Source organism: Panthera pardus, unplaced genomic scaffold (assembly GCF_024362965.1).
Source record: "Panthera pardus isolate Hobbes unplaced genomic scaffold, ASM2436296v1 HiC_scaffold_19, whole genome shotgun sequence".
NCBI lineage: Eukaryota > Metazoa > Chordata > Mammalia > Carnivora > Felidae > Panthera > Panthera pardus.
Window position 1 is genome coordinate 21,826,147 of NW_026526754.1, and position 12,066 is coordinate 21,838,212.

Here is a 12,066-nt window from a genome sequence, read left to right on the forward strand (position 1 = left end):
CCCCACCCCCCATGGCCTCAGCTGTAGGTGCTCATTTCAAGAGTAAGTTTGAAATATCGGGAATTTTCCAAACTCACTTAGGATGTGGCTTATACCCGGCTTCTCCTGGGGTACATTTTCTTGTGTTAAAAGAGCGGATTTGAAGGAAACGTTGGAAGCCTAGTGATCGCCAACGCCAAGAAACAGACCTTGGGCTACTTTGATGAGCTTATGCTGCATGACCCCTGGAGCTTTTGTGATGAACAATTCTCAACAACAGAGCAGGCTAAAAGCCTTTGGAATGAATCCCAAACACACAAAGGCATGAGCAGTTTTTCCGTTTCTGGAATGTCCTACGTAATGAAATTTGTATCAATCTGGGTCAAACGTAGGCTCGCGTCTAAAGCTTGCCCTATTTGTGGAGCTACGTGTCACGAAAGAAATTTAGGAATACAACAACTACATACATACGATTGACTCAATAATACGTGTAGGAGAAGAGGCAAATCTCCCCTTCAAAACAACCCCAAAAACCAAAAAATCCCAATAATTTATGTAGATGCTCTGTAGTCAAGGAGGTGGAGCCTAACTTGCCTGCACACGGACTTCCTTCCAAAGGGGACAGGATGAACGTGGGAGCCGGGTTAACCCTGCCGTGGAGAAGTCTCACCAAAACGGCCTCGGCCACGTGATCAAGGTCAACATCAACGGCGATGAGTTGGGTTGGTGGCACGGGCCCTTCTGACCAGAGGGCCTCTCTGTTCCAGTGCCTGGCACACCCTTGGACTACCCTCCCTCCTGTGAGCTCACATCTCCACCCCAGGGAGAGTTAATCCCTCCCAGAAGGGGGGATCTTAAGGGCTGTGGAGATGAGGGGAAATCTGAAGGGACTCGCTGGGGGCTGAGGCCGTTTCCCCAGGAGTAAGTGGGGAGCCAGCCTCTCACCTCAGGACCGGGGCTAGGGGAGTGGCGGTCCCCCCACGGGCTCCAGCCAATGCCCACGTCACACGTGCATTACCAGAGGTGTAGGCCCGGCAGAGAAGGGTCTGCTCCTGGCAGTGACCGTCCCGCCACCCCGCTGCTCATCAGACGTGCAGGATCTGGGCCAGGATTCAGAATGCAAAGTGGGCACGGCCACCTGGGGTCACCGGGGCCCAGCAAGGACAGACTGCAGGGGCGTGAGCCCGCCCCGGGGCAGACTGGGAGCCACCAGCCAAAGGCCGGGCAATGCCCAGTCGGGGGGAGTTGCAGCGGGCCAGGAAGGCTTCCAAGGATGCACCGAAGTGGACCTGAGATCAAGATCAGCTGTGAACACGGGCTGGGCCCAGATGGCCCAAAGCCAGCTGGCCACAGAGGGGGAGGGTCAGAGCCAGACACGGGGACACGGGGATAGAAGGAGAGGGGGGCAGGGAGGGAACAGAAGCTGTGTTACTGGCTTGAAGGTGGAGGAAGGATTTCCAGAAGCCAGAAAAGGCAGGGGAGAAATTCTCTGGAGCCTCCAGCAAGAACACAGACGTGCTGACAGCTTGGTCTCAGACACGTGACCTCCTGAACCGTAAGGGAGTGAGTTACTGCTCTCTTAAGCCACTAAAGGTGGGGTAGTTTGCTCCAGCAGCCATGGGGGGTGGGGGGAGCACGGATAACCTCTCCTCCCTCCGTCCCTCAGCTGGGAGCCTGCAGGGGTCAGAAAGCAGGGGGGCCAGAGGTAGCAAATCAAGATACAAGATGCCCAGTTAAATTTGAATTTCAGATCAACAGTCACTGTTTTTGGTAGAGTCCCCAATGTTGCAGGGGACCTACTACGTACACTAAAAAGAAATTATTGATACAAATGTTACTGGGCATCCCGGTTTTATCCGGCAACGCTAGTGACAACAGCAGCTGTAAGGGAAGAAGGGAGCAAGGAAGACAAACACCACACTCCCCCACCCCCCCAAATGTCCACAGCAGGCTCTAGAAGGGAGAGGGGAAGATTTAATGTTGAATGAAGGTCCAAGCGTTATCAGTCGGGACTGGACATTTTTCAGTGCTAAACTGAGACCACCAGCAATCTAAAAGTGACCCGAGACTCAGTTTCCCAAGAATGGAGGAAAAAAAAAATCATGGGGAAGTTCTGGACTTTTCATCCAGGGTCGAGCGGGTTCGAGGGGCGGCAGGAAATAAAAAGGCTATCATGGTTGCACCTGCAAGGCTATCTTGGACCGGTGACAGTGGGACAGAAAGCTCCATCTCCAGCTCAAGGTCAAGGGGCAAACAGAAGCAGCCACGATGAAGGGTCCTGTGTTTGCTTCGCATCTGGTCTGGCCCCACCCCTCACCCCTGCTGGGTTAGAGTCACTGCAGGGAAGAAAACTGGCTCCTTCATTTTCCAAACCCAGACCTGTCACAGCGAATGAGGCCATGTGCCCACAAGGTGGCGCCCACGATCACTGTAAGATACTTTGCTACAGTCCTGTGTGTTTTCAGGGGCGCCTGGCTGGCCGTAGGTGGAACACGTGACTCTTGATCTCAGGGTTGTAAGTTTGAGCCCCAGGTTGGGGGTAGAGATTACTTAAAAATAAACTCTTTAGGGGTGACTGGGTGGCTCAGTCGGTTGGTCATCGGACTCTTGATTTACAAAGTATAGTACACCGGGCACCTGGGTGGCTCAGTCGGTTAAGCCAGCTTGATCTTGGCTCTGGTCATGATCTCACAGTTCATGAGTTCAAGACTCATGTCGGGCTCTACGCTGACGGTGTGGAGCCTGCCTGGAATTCTGTCTCTCCTTTCTCTGTCCCTTCCCCACACATGCACGTGGGCTCTCTCTCTCTCTCTCTCTCTCTCAAAATACATAAATAAGCTTTCCTGTGCAACCTACAGCCAGTGTCCCCTATGATTAACATCTTACATTAGTATGGCACATTTGTCACCATTAGTGAAGCAATATTGATCCCTCGTTACATGCAGCTCTCCAGACGGGGATGTTTGCTCAGACTCTCCTCGGTTTTTATGACCGGGACAGTTGGAGGCATGCTGGTCAGGTGTTCTGTCGGGTTCCCCTTTATTGGGATTTGCCTGGTGTTTTCCTCATGACTAGACTAGGGTTGTGGGTTTGAGGGGGTGAAGATTTACACCCCTTTGAGGGGTGTAAAGCGTCTGCTCGTCCATCGTATCAAGGACACATGCCATCACTGTGACTTATCTCGGTTGGTGTTGACCTTGGCCCACCACCATCCAGTGTTGACCTGGGTTTCGCCATCACCCAGTCTCTCTCCTTCCTCTTTTCATACCGTGCTCTTTGAATCGTGTGTTTTTCAAAGGTTTGCGCATGGGACATTTACTTGGGGCTCTAGTCTCTTCCTGCCTCTCCAATTATCCAAATAAAACTTCATCGGGGCGCCTGGGTGGCTCAGTCCGTTGAGCGTCCAACTTCGGCTCAGGTCATGATCTTGCGGTTCATGACTTTGAGCCCCGCATCAGTCTCTGGGCTGACAGCTCAGAGCCTGGAGCCCGCTTCGGATTCTGTGTCTCTCCCCCCGCCCCCGCCCCCGCCCCCGCCCCGCTCGCACTCAGTTTCTCTCTCTCAAAAATAAAAACAAACGTTAAAAAAATTAAAAAAAAATTTTTTTAAAACTTCATCAGTATCCTCAAAGGGGTCATAGGAAGGAGAAGGCAGGAGAGGACAGCCAGAGACCAGCAGTGTGAGAAGGCCCCAGGGGCGTCCTGCCCCTGCCCTGGGAGCAGCGACCCCACACCTGTGCCCTCACACCTGTCACCTGCTTAAAAACCCTTCAGTGACCTCCGCCCTCCTGAGCGGACCCCACGACTCTTCACACCCTGGGTTTGGCCGTTCCCCCCCCCCCACACACACACACGCATGCCATCCCACTCTGGGTGACACGGGACACACATGGCCTCTTCACAGTGTTTCGTGAGCCTCGCAGAGTTGGTGACATCCTAGATTCACAACCCACCATGTCTCACCACGACAAAGCTGCATTTCTGCTTTTGTGGTCCACAGGCCTTTTTCTTCCTCTAAGACCATGAGAGGTGCCAAAACCTCCTCGTTGCTAAAATCCTCTGTGCACAGGCCCAGATGGCAGTGTCTCTACAGCTGAGCTGAGCAAGGCCTGTGTCTCAGCCCGCTCACCTGCGTGGGGCCACCGCGGGGACTGCCTTATATGGTGAAAAGCAGCCCCGGGGCCGGGAGGGCAGCAGGGCTCATAAAGGAAGCCCTCAGTTTCAAAAGAGGCTTTGCACGGATTTTTTGCAGAAGGTCTGGCCTCCAAGCCTGCAGTCTGCTCACTACCTTCCCCGAAGGGACCGTGTATCTATGGTAACCAGGAATTAGGTGTCAAAGAGACTTCCTGTCCAGCAGCTAAAACAAAAAGGGGGGGGGGGGGACAGAACAGGCCTCCAGGAACCCACCCCCAAGAACGCTGTGCGGCGGGGACGAGGCGACATTGGCCACAACCACGCCCAGGGCCGCGGGGCACAGGTTCAGGGGCTGCTGCCAACGGGATGTGTGGTGCCCGTGAAAGATACCAGACTTCAGCGACGGGGTGGGGTCTTTTCCTAATTTTTAAAATGGTGTGAGAAGACGGTTTTAATCGTCAACTCTCTCAGTAAGTTGCATTTTCTAGAACCCCGAGGAGGGCTTCCTGTATGGGAAACGGCATCCTGAGCCTGGCTTCCCTGGAGGAGACCAGTCCCTTAGGGTAAGTTTGTCACATCATTCACTCGCTCAGCCCGTCTCCTGCGCCCCTGCTGAGTGCTAGACACTGTGCTAAGGGCCCGGGGACACAGAAGCGAGGCCTGCGGGGCTCAGAAACAGTAAAGTGTCCCTGCCCCCGGGGCCCGTGAAGCAGGCCCCGGGGATCCCAGAATGCCGCCCCACTCCTGACCCCTCCCTGAGCCCACCCGCAAACAAACCGGAGGCAGGGTCGGGGGGCAAGAATCAGGACCACGCGGAGAAGGTGCTGGCGTGCGAAGCTGCTGTCCCCAGTCGGAGCACTCAGGGGCACCCCTGCAGCCCAACACCCCACTCCTGAGTGTCCCCCAGCCCCCCCACCCCCGCCCACCCATCTGTCCTTCCATCCATCCCAGAGGTACTTAGCCCCCACTGCCCCTTGGACTCCCTGGAAAGATTATGAAAATTCTTTAACCTAAGAGGAACAAAGCAGAATAAAACAAACCCTCCTCTACCCACCGCCTAGATCTAGCAACTGTTAACATTTTGCCCTATTTCCTACGGCTGTCGGTATCTGAAAGGAGACCGGAGTCGTCCTGACCCTCAGCCCTAAATAGGCCCATCTCCGTCCCTGTGAAATAGGACACTTGTCACCCAACCACGATACCGTTAACAAAAATCCTGAATATCGTCTGACCCTCCATCCGGGGGCTCCGGTTAGAAATGCGGGCTCTGGGGTCTTGCCCCAGACCTACTGAACCAGAATCCGCATCGCAAGAAGGTCCCCAACTAACCTGCGTGCACATTACAGTCCGGAAAACAAACTCGACACCCGGTCTGTTGGGGGCTGAATTCTACGCCTCCCGATTCATAGGCCGAAGCCCCAACCCCAGGACTCAGAATGTGGCCTTAGTTGGAAATAGGGTCAGTGCAGACGTCATCAGTTCAGACGACGTCATTCCGGAGCAGGGTGGGCCCCTAATCCAGCGTGACTGGCGTCGTTTTAAAATTTGGACACAGACAGACAGACAGACGCACACGGGGAGGACGACGCGAGGAGACGGGGAAAAGGGCGGCCGTCCACAGGCTGAGGGGCGCCTGAAACAGAGATCCTCACGGCCTCAGAGGGACCAGCGCTGCTGACGCCACCGTGATTCTGGAGCCCAGGCCTCCAGAGCGGAGAGAGAGGACGCTTGCGCCGTTTCAGCCAGAGCTTGGGGTCCCGAGCCACAGCGGCCCCGGGACACCATGCGCAGCCCATACTCTAAACCTCGCCTGCAGGGTTTTTTTTCAACGACCCAAGGCTGAGCCCATGCTGGAAGGTTCTGACAGAGCCCGTCTGGGTGCGGCTTAGACTGTCCCTCACGCCGCTGGCAATTCTCAGCTGCAGCCTGCCTGCTTTCCCAGTTAACCTTGACAAAGTGGGCCGGGGAGGGGGGGGGTCCCCCACCTGCTGCGGGGGGCTTTGCGAAGAAGGGCTGGCAGGTTATCTGGGGAGAGAAATACCCAACCTCAGGGTGGGGACCCTCAGAGCTGTGGCCCTCAACGTGTGGTCCTGGGCCTGCAGCATCCACATCACCTGGGAGCTTGTGGGAAACGCAGGTGCAGGTACCCGCCCCCCCCCCCCCAAAGACGTCCGGAATCAAGAGGCTGGGGGCGCCCAACAAGCTATGTTTTAAGGAACCCTCCCTGCAATTCTGATGCACTCCCGAGCCTGAGGAGCAGAGCCTTAAAGAAACAGGGGCCGGGGCGCCTTGGGGGGGCTCAGTCAGTTAAGCGCCTGACTTGAGCTCAGGTCATGATCTCGCGATTCGTGGGTTCGAGCCCCATGTCTGGCTCTGTACTGACAGCTCGGAGCCTGGAGCCTGCTGCGGATTCTGCGTCTCCCTCTCTCTCTGCCCCTCCCCTGCTCGTGCTCTGTCTCCCTCTTTCAAAAATACATAAACATTAAAATTTTTTTTAATTAAAAAAAAAAAGAAAAGAAAAGCACGGGCCTGAACTCTGGATGTGTTCTGACAACCTCCATCCATGCCAGCCCGTGGGGACCTTAAGAGCACCCGCGCTCTCTCCGTTGAGGTGGAAAGCAGCAAAATCCCCCATCAATAGCCGCAGGCTGGGTATCTCCTTCCCAGACCCCCAAACTGGCATCTCCACTCAACTGATGGCTCCCGGACGTTCACTCTATTAACTTGTGTGGTGAATCATCCACACGGCCAGCCAACACGGTAACAATTTCAAACAGTCGGAGAGAGAGAGGATAGAATACAAGGGAAATCCTGACACGCGGTCCCCAGTCCCGCTCCCCCAAGGCAGCCACGACCAGAAGCTTCCGGGGGCTTTGCCCGGAGCCAGTCTGTGAATCCACACCCGAGTGCATCCACAGCCCCTTCAACACACACACCGGAAGCCAGCGTCATACCTGGTCTCTTTCCTCCGTGTACCATCCACCCTGGAGCTCATACGACCGTCTGTTTTTATAACGTGCCGCCGTCTGAGGACAGATAACTGAGCCCGTCCCTTACGGACCAGCATGTCGCTTGTTCCCCATCTTTGCCCTTTACGCGCAAGCCTGCATTTCGCGGTCTTGTACATTTTTACACAAAGGGCCCGATGTCGAGCGGCCAGACGTGTGGATTTCACGAGCCAGTTAAAACGTCGAGGGGCTGATACAAAGCGAAAAGGACGTTGAAAAATGAGAATACTCGCATAACTTCTGTCGCATCAAGTAAAATCGTTTCCACACCCGAGTCTCGGGAAGATGAGATTTTTTTTTAAAGAGCCATTAACAGAGCGCGTTGTTTTGTAGGACGCTCGCTTTTCTGGTGCGACTACAGGCCTGGAATGTCTTCACCCTGGACCCTGCAGCTGGTTCCTAACCCTTGCAGATCTGCGGGCAAGTGGGGGCATCACCGGGTGCCAGAACCTGCGTTTTTTCCCACGTGATTCACGGGCATGTGAAAGTTCGAGAAGCGCTGGGCTAAAGAGGGCTTTGCCGACACCCGCTAAGACCCAGCGAAGGGGTACAGTTAGCGTGAACTTGGGGGGGGGGTGCAGGGTGTGTGGTCGGACAGCTGGCTGGGGTCCGATTCTGCAGAGTCTGTTTGCGGGACACTGAGAAAGATGCTTCATCTTTCTGAGCCTCAGTCTCCCCATCTTTTTTCCTTGCGTCAATAAGGAAGGGACCCCCGACTCCCTCAGGGGCCACGGTCTTCTGGGCTCTGACCGTCCCAGAAACCCATACGGTCCTACATACTTTAAATTCCATGGTCATGGGGTGGCCGGGTGGCTCAATCGGTTAAGTGTCCGACTTGGGCTCAGGTCATGATCTCACGGTGCGTGGGTTCGAGCCCCGTGTCGGGCTCTGGGCTGACAGCTCGGAGCCTGGAGCCTGCTTCGGATTCTGTGTTCTCCTCTCTCTCTGCTCCTCCCCCGCTCCTGCTCTGTCTGTCTGTCTCTCTCTCAAGAATAAAAAAAAAAAAAAAAATGAAGGTAGGGGCAGAGTTGTTTCCCTGGGGGAGGGGCATCCCTTTTGAGTTTCTCCCGATTTCTGGTGGCTCCCAGCGGTCCTCGGTGCCACGGAACTTACAGACGCATCACTCGCCTCTGCTGCCATTGTCACACGGCCTCGTCCGTGTCTGTGACTTCTCTTCTGTCTCCCATAACGCCACCAGTCATTGGATTCAGGGCCTGTCCTGATCCAGGATGAGCTCATCTCGAATCTTCATTACATCTGCAAAACCTCCATTTCCAAACAAGATCCCGTGTACAGGTGCCGGGCAGACACATCTTCTGGGGGGAGGGGTGGCGGGGAGGCCACTGTTCAAGCCACCACAGGTCAGCCTGCAGTTCGCTCCTCTCTGAGGAGCTTATGCTTGTCACACCCCCTCTCATCCGGGAGGAAGAGAGGCTGTGTCCTCTGAGATGTCAGTCCTCCGGAAGCTGGCGGGGGCCGCGCTCACTCCGGCTGCGTCGTGCACCACCCTGACCACAGCCCGCGGCTCTTACACCCACCGGGACACCGAGGGCCACAGACACGCAGCCAGGTGGCTGTGAGGCCTGGCCCCACCCAGCAGCCCGCTGATTTCATGGCGCAAACCGGGGCCCCAACATCCAGGGGAGGCCGACAGGGAAGGACGGGCCCCAAATAAAAGGGCGTTCACCTGGCGGTGCTTAGGGAAACACCTCACGACGCCACAGGATCGGGAGCTTGTTTGATGAGCCCCACGGATGAGTGTCCCGAGTCCTCCACGGTCACGTGCGGGAGGCCACCGGAGCTGGGACGCACGCCCGGACACACGCTCTCGGACGGCACAGACGGTCTGCGGGATCCCGTGGGGAGTTCATACAAGCCCGGATGCCCAGGTTGCGTCCACACCAAGGGAGTCAGCAGCTCTGGGAGACGGGGTTCAGGCATCGGGGGTTCCCGTGCACAGCAGCATCGAGAACCACGGGTGTGTAACCGGAAGCTGTTGCCGTGCCGGCTGGGGCTTCGTGGGAGGACATGGGGCTCGAGCTCACGACCCCGAGATCAAGAGTCACACGCTCCTCTGACTGAGCCAGCCGGGCGGCCCGTGCATGCTTTTTGGTTAATGTTTTCCCCTGTCCCATGGACACCGACTTCGTAGTTAGAACCCTTACCTTAACGACTCACTTTCCGTGTGACAACTAAGCGTCCCTTACTTGTAGAGAAGCATGAAGGTCCTGGGGATTGCTGACCATTTGCCCAGAGGCGCCTCAGGAAGGTCCTGCTTCGGATTCTGTGTCTCCCCCTCTCTCTGCCCCTTCCCTGCTTGTGCACATACGCACTCTCTCTCAAAAATAAATAAACGTTAAAAATTAAAAAAAAAAAGAATTTTCCAACCAAGTTCTGTTCTTTGAGTAAATACAGACGTTGTTATTTGAAAATGTAACAATACCAAGCACACAAATCACACTAGGTGCCCAGCCATGTTCCAAGCCCTTCGCGGCTCAGAACCGTTTAATTATCCCTCGGGCCACGAGGCAAGTTCAGGCATTAACCAAGCGTTACTGCCCCGAGGACACGGAGGCCAAGAAAGCTTAACTGACCTGCTCAAAATCCCATGAGAATGTCTGAGCTGGGATTTGCTTCTGGAATCTGTGAACTCAACCACTGCCCTTTGCTGCAAAGAAAAGAAAGGACGCACGAAGAGAGGAGAAGCCAGCTCAGCTCAGGAACAGGACCCAAACCCACAGAATTTAAGTGCAGAAATGCCCTTAGCCTGCAGCCTCAGGGGCTCGTTGTGGGCAGTACATCAAGAAAGGGGGCAGGGCAGACCCACTAGCTGTGTGACCGGGCCACTTCTCTGCCTGGCTCAGTTTCCCCGTCTGTAAAATGGGCGGTGATCGCACCCACCTCCTATTCTAGGCATTAAGGAAAACTCGCAAAATAGCGCCCGGCTCCCCAGTGGCCAGCAGAGGTTGGCTTTCGTTATTCCTGTTTTTCTGCTCGATTCCACACGCCCAACAAACCACCAGCGCTCCCACGCACCGCGGTCTGGAATGGCGTGAATCTGCGGGGATAACGCAGCCCCCTACCTCAGAATCTGTCCAGGCCGACTTTGTGACAACCGCGTGGGGATCACAGCGGCTTAGGATGTGTGCCTGTGACTTTTAAAAAAACATTTTTTTTAATGTTTCTTTTTGAGAGACAGAGAGACAGAGTGCAAGCAGGAGAGGGGCAGAGAGAGAGGGGGACCCAGAATCCCAAGCAGGCTCCAGGCTCCGAGCCGTCGGCCCAGAGCCCGATGCGGGGCTCGAACTCACAGACCGCGAGATCATGACCTGAGCCGAAGTCGGACGCTTCACCGATGGAGCCCCCCCAGGCGCCCCGATGACCAGGACTTTTTTCAAGGTCATAAAAGGGTTGCAGCTGTATCTGTGGGTCAGTTCTCTCATTTCCACACCAAAGCCCCGAACACGGATTCTGGCAGATGGAAAACTAGGCTTCCTCTCGGAGCCTGTTTCCTCCTCTATAAAATGGGCACAGTGAGAGTTGCCTCCGTTCGTGTCACTCAGGGTGGCGTCAGGGACCAGCAGCACCAGCAAAGGCTGAGATCCGTTAGAAACGCAGACCCTCGGCCACCACCCCCAGAGCTGCCGAATCAGAAGCTAATTTTGCTGGAGATCCTCGGGGGAATTTGCGGGCACGTTACATTTTTGAAAAGTCCTACCCTGCCTCGCAGAGTCTCGTTTGGAGCAAATAAATTGTAAGGCTCCTGTACATTATTGACTTAGATACAGGTTAGCTCCTTCCCCTTGACCTTCTTTTCTGCCCAAAGGAAGGTAGAAACTCCACCTTGTCCGTCACCTGCAGTCGTGGTGACCCTGGGCGGAGGCTGGTGTCTGTACCTCATAAGCACAAGGTCTCATCCTCCCGGGGGCCCCTCTGGGGTGGAAACTATTGTCCCATGTGACAGACGACCAAACAGATGCTCAGAGAGGTCCTGTGACTTGCCCACGTTTGCCGAGGCTGAGGCAGGCCGGGGGACGCCGTCTGATGCCACAGCCCTTGTTCTGATCACCACGCCCTCCTCCCCGTGTCCCTCAGCCTGCGCCCTTTGGGACCCCAGGTTTGGTGCCCTCCCTGCTCCCGTCCTCCAGAGACACCTGCAGGTTGGGGAGGTGGCCCTGCCCCCCCCACCCCCCCCCCCACCCCGGGGCCACTCTGGGAAGTCTGGACAAACACCCTCCAAGCCAGACCAGCCAGGACCGAAACAAAGAAACCCAAAAATGTTACCAACTTGCAAATTTATGGGCAGTTGGGGAATGCCGGGCTTGCATATTTTAACGCTGTGTCCTTTTGCCCAGTCCTCTGCAATCACGTCATTCTGATTCTCTCATTCACACGGGTAACGAGGGCGGTGGCTGGGACAGTGAATGTGGACGCAGTGACCCTTCCAGAATAGAGTGGCCAGATGGCTCCGTCTTCCTGAGAGGGGTTCCCCAGACGCGCCTGAGGACCTTGGGAGCGTCCCTGGAAGCTCCTTCCTCGGTGGCTCAGATCTCATCTCTTATTTGGGAGTCCTGATCTTTCTTTCTTTCTTTCTTTCTTTCTTTCTTTCTTTCTTTCTTTCTTTCTTTCTTTCTTTCTTTCATGTTTATTTATTTATTTTTGAGAGAGAGAGTGAGCGTGAACGGGGGAGGGGCAGAGAGAGAGGGAGACACAGAAACCCAAGCAGGCTCCAGGCTGCCAGCGCAGAGCCCGACCCGGGGCTCGAACTCACAGAACCGTGAGATCATGACCTGAGCCGAAATCAAGAGTCAGCCACTTAACCGGCTGAGCCAGCCAGCCAGCCAGCCGCCCCCGGAGTCCTGATTTCTTGTTTCGCACGAGTTCCCTCCCGGGGACACCCTGGCCGCTTCCTGCCTGCAGGAGGGAGGCTGGGAGGGTTCTGCCAA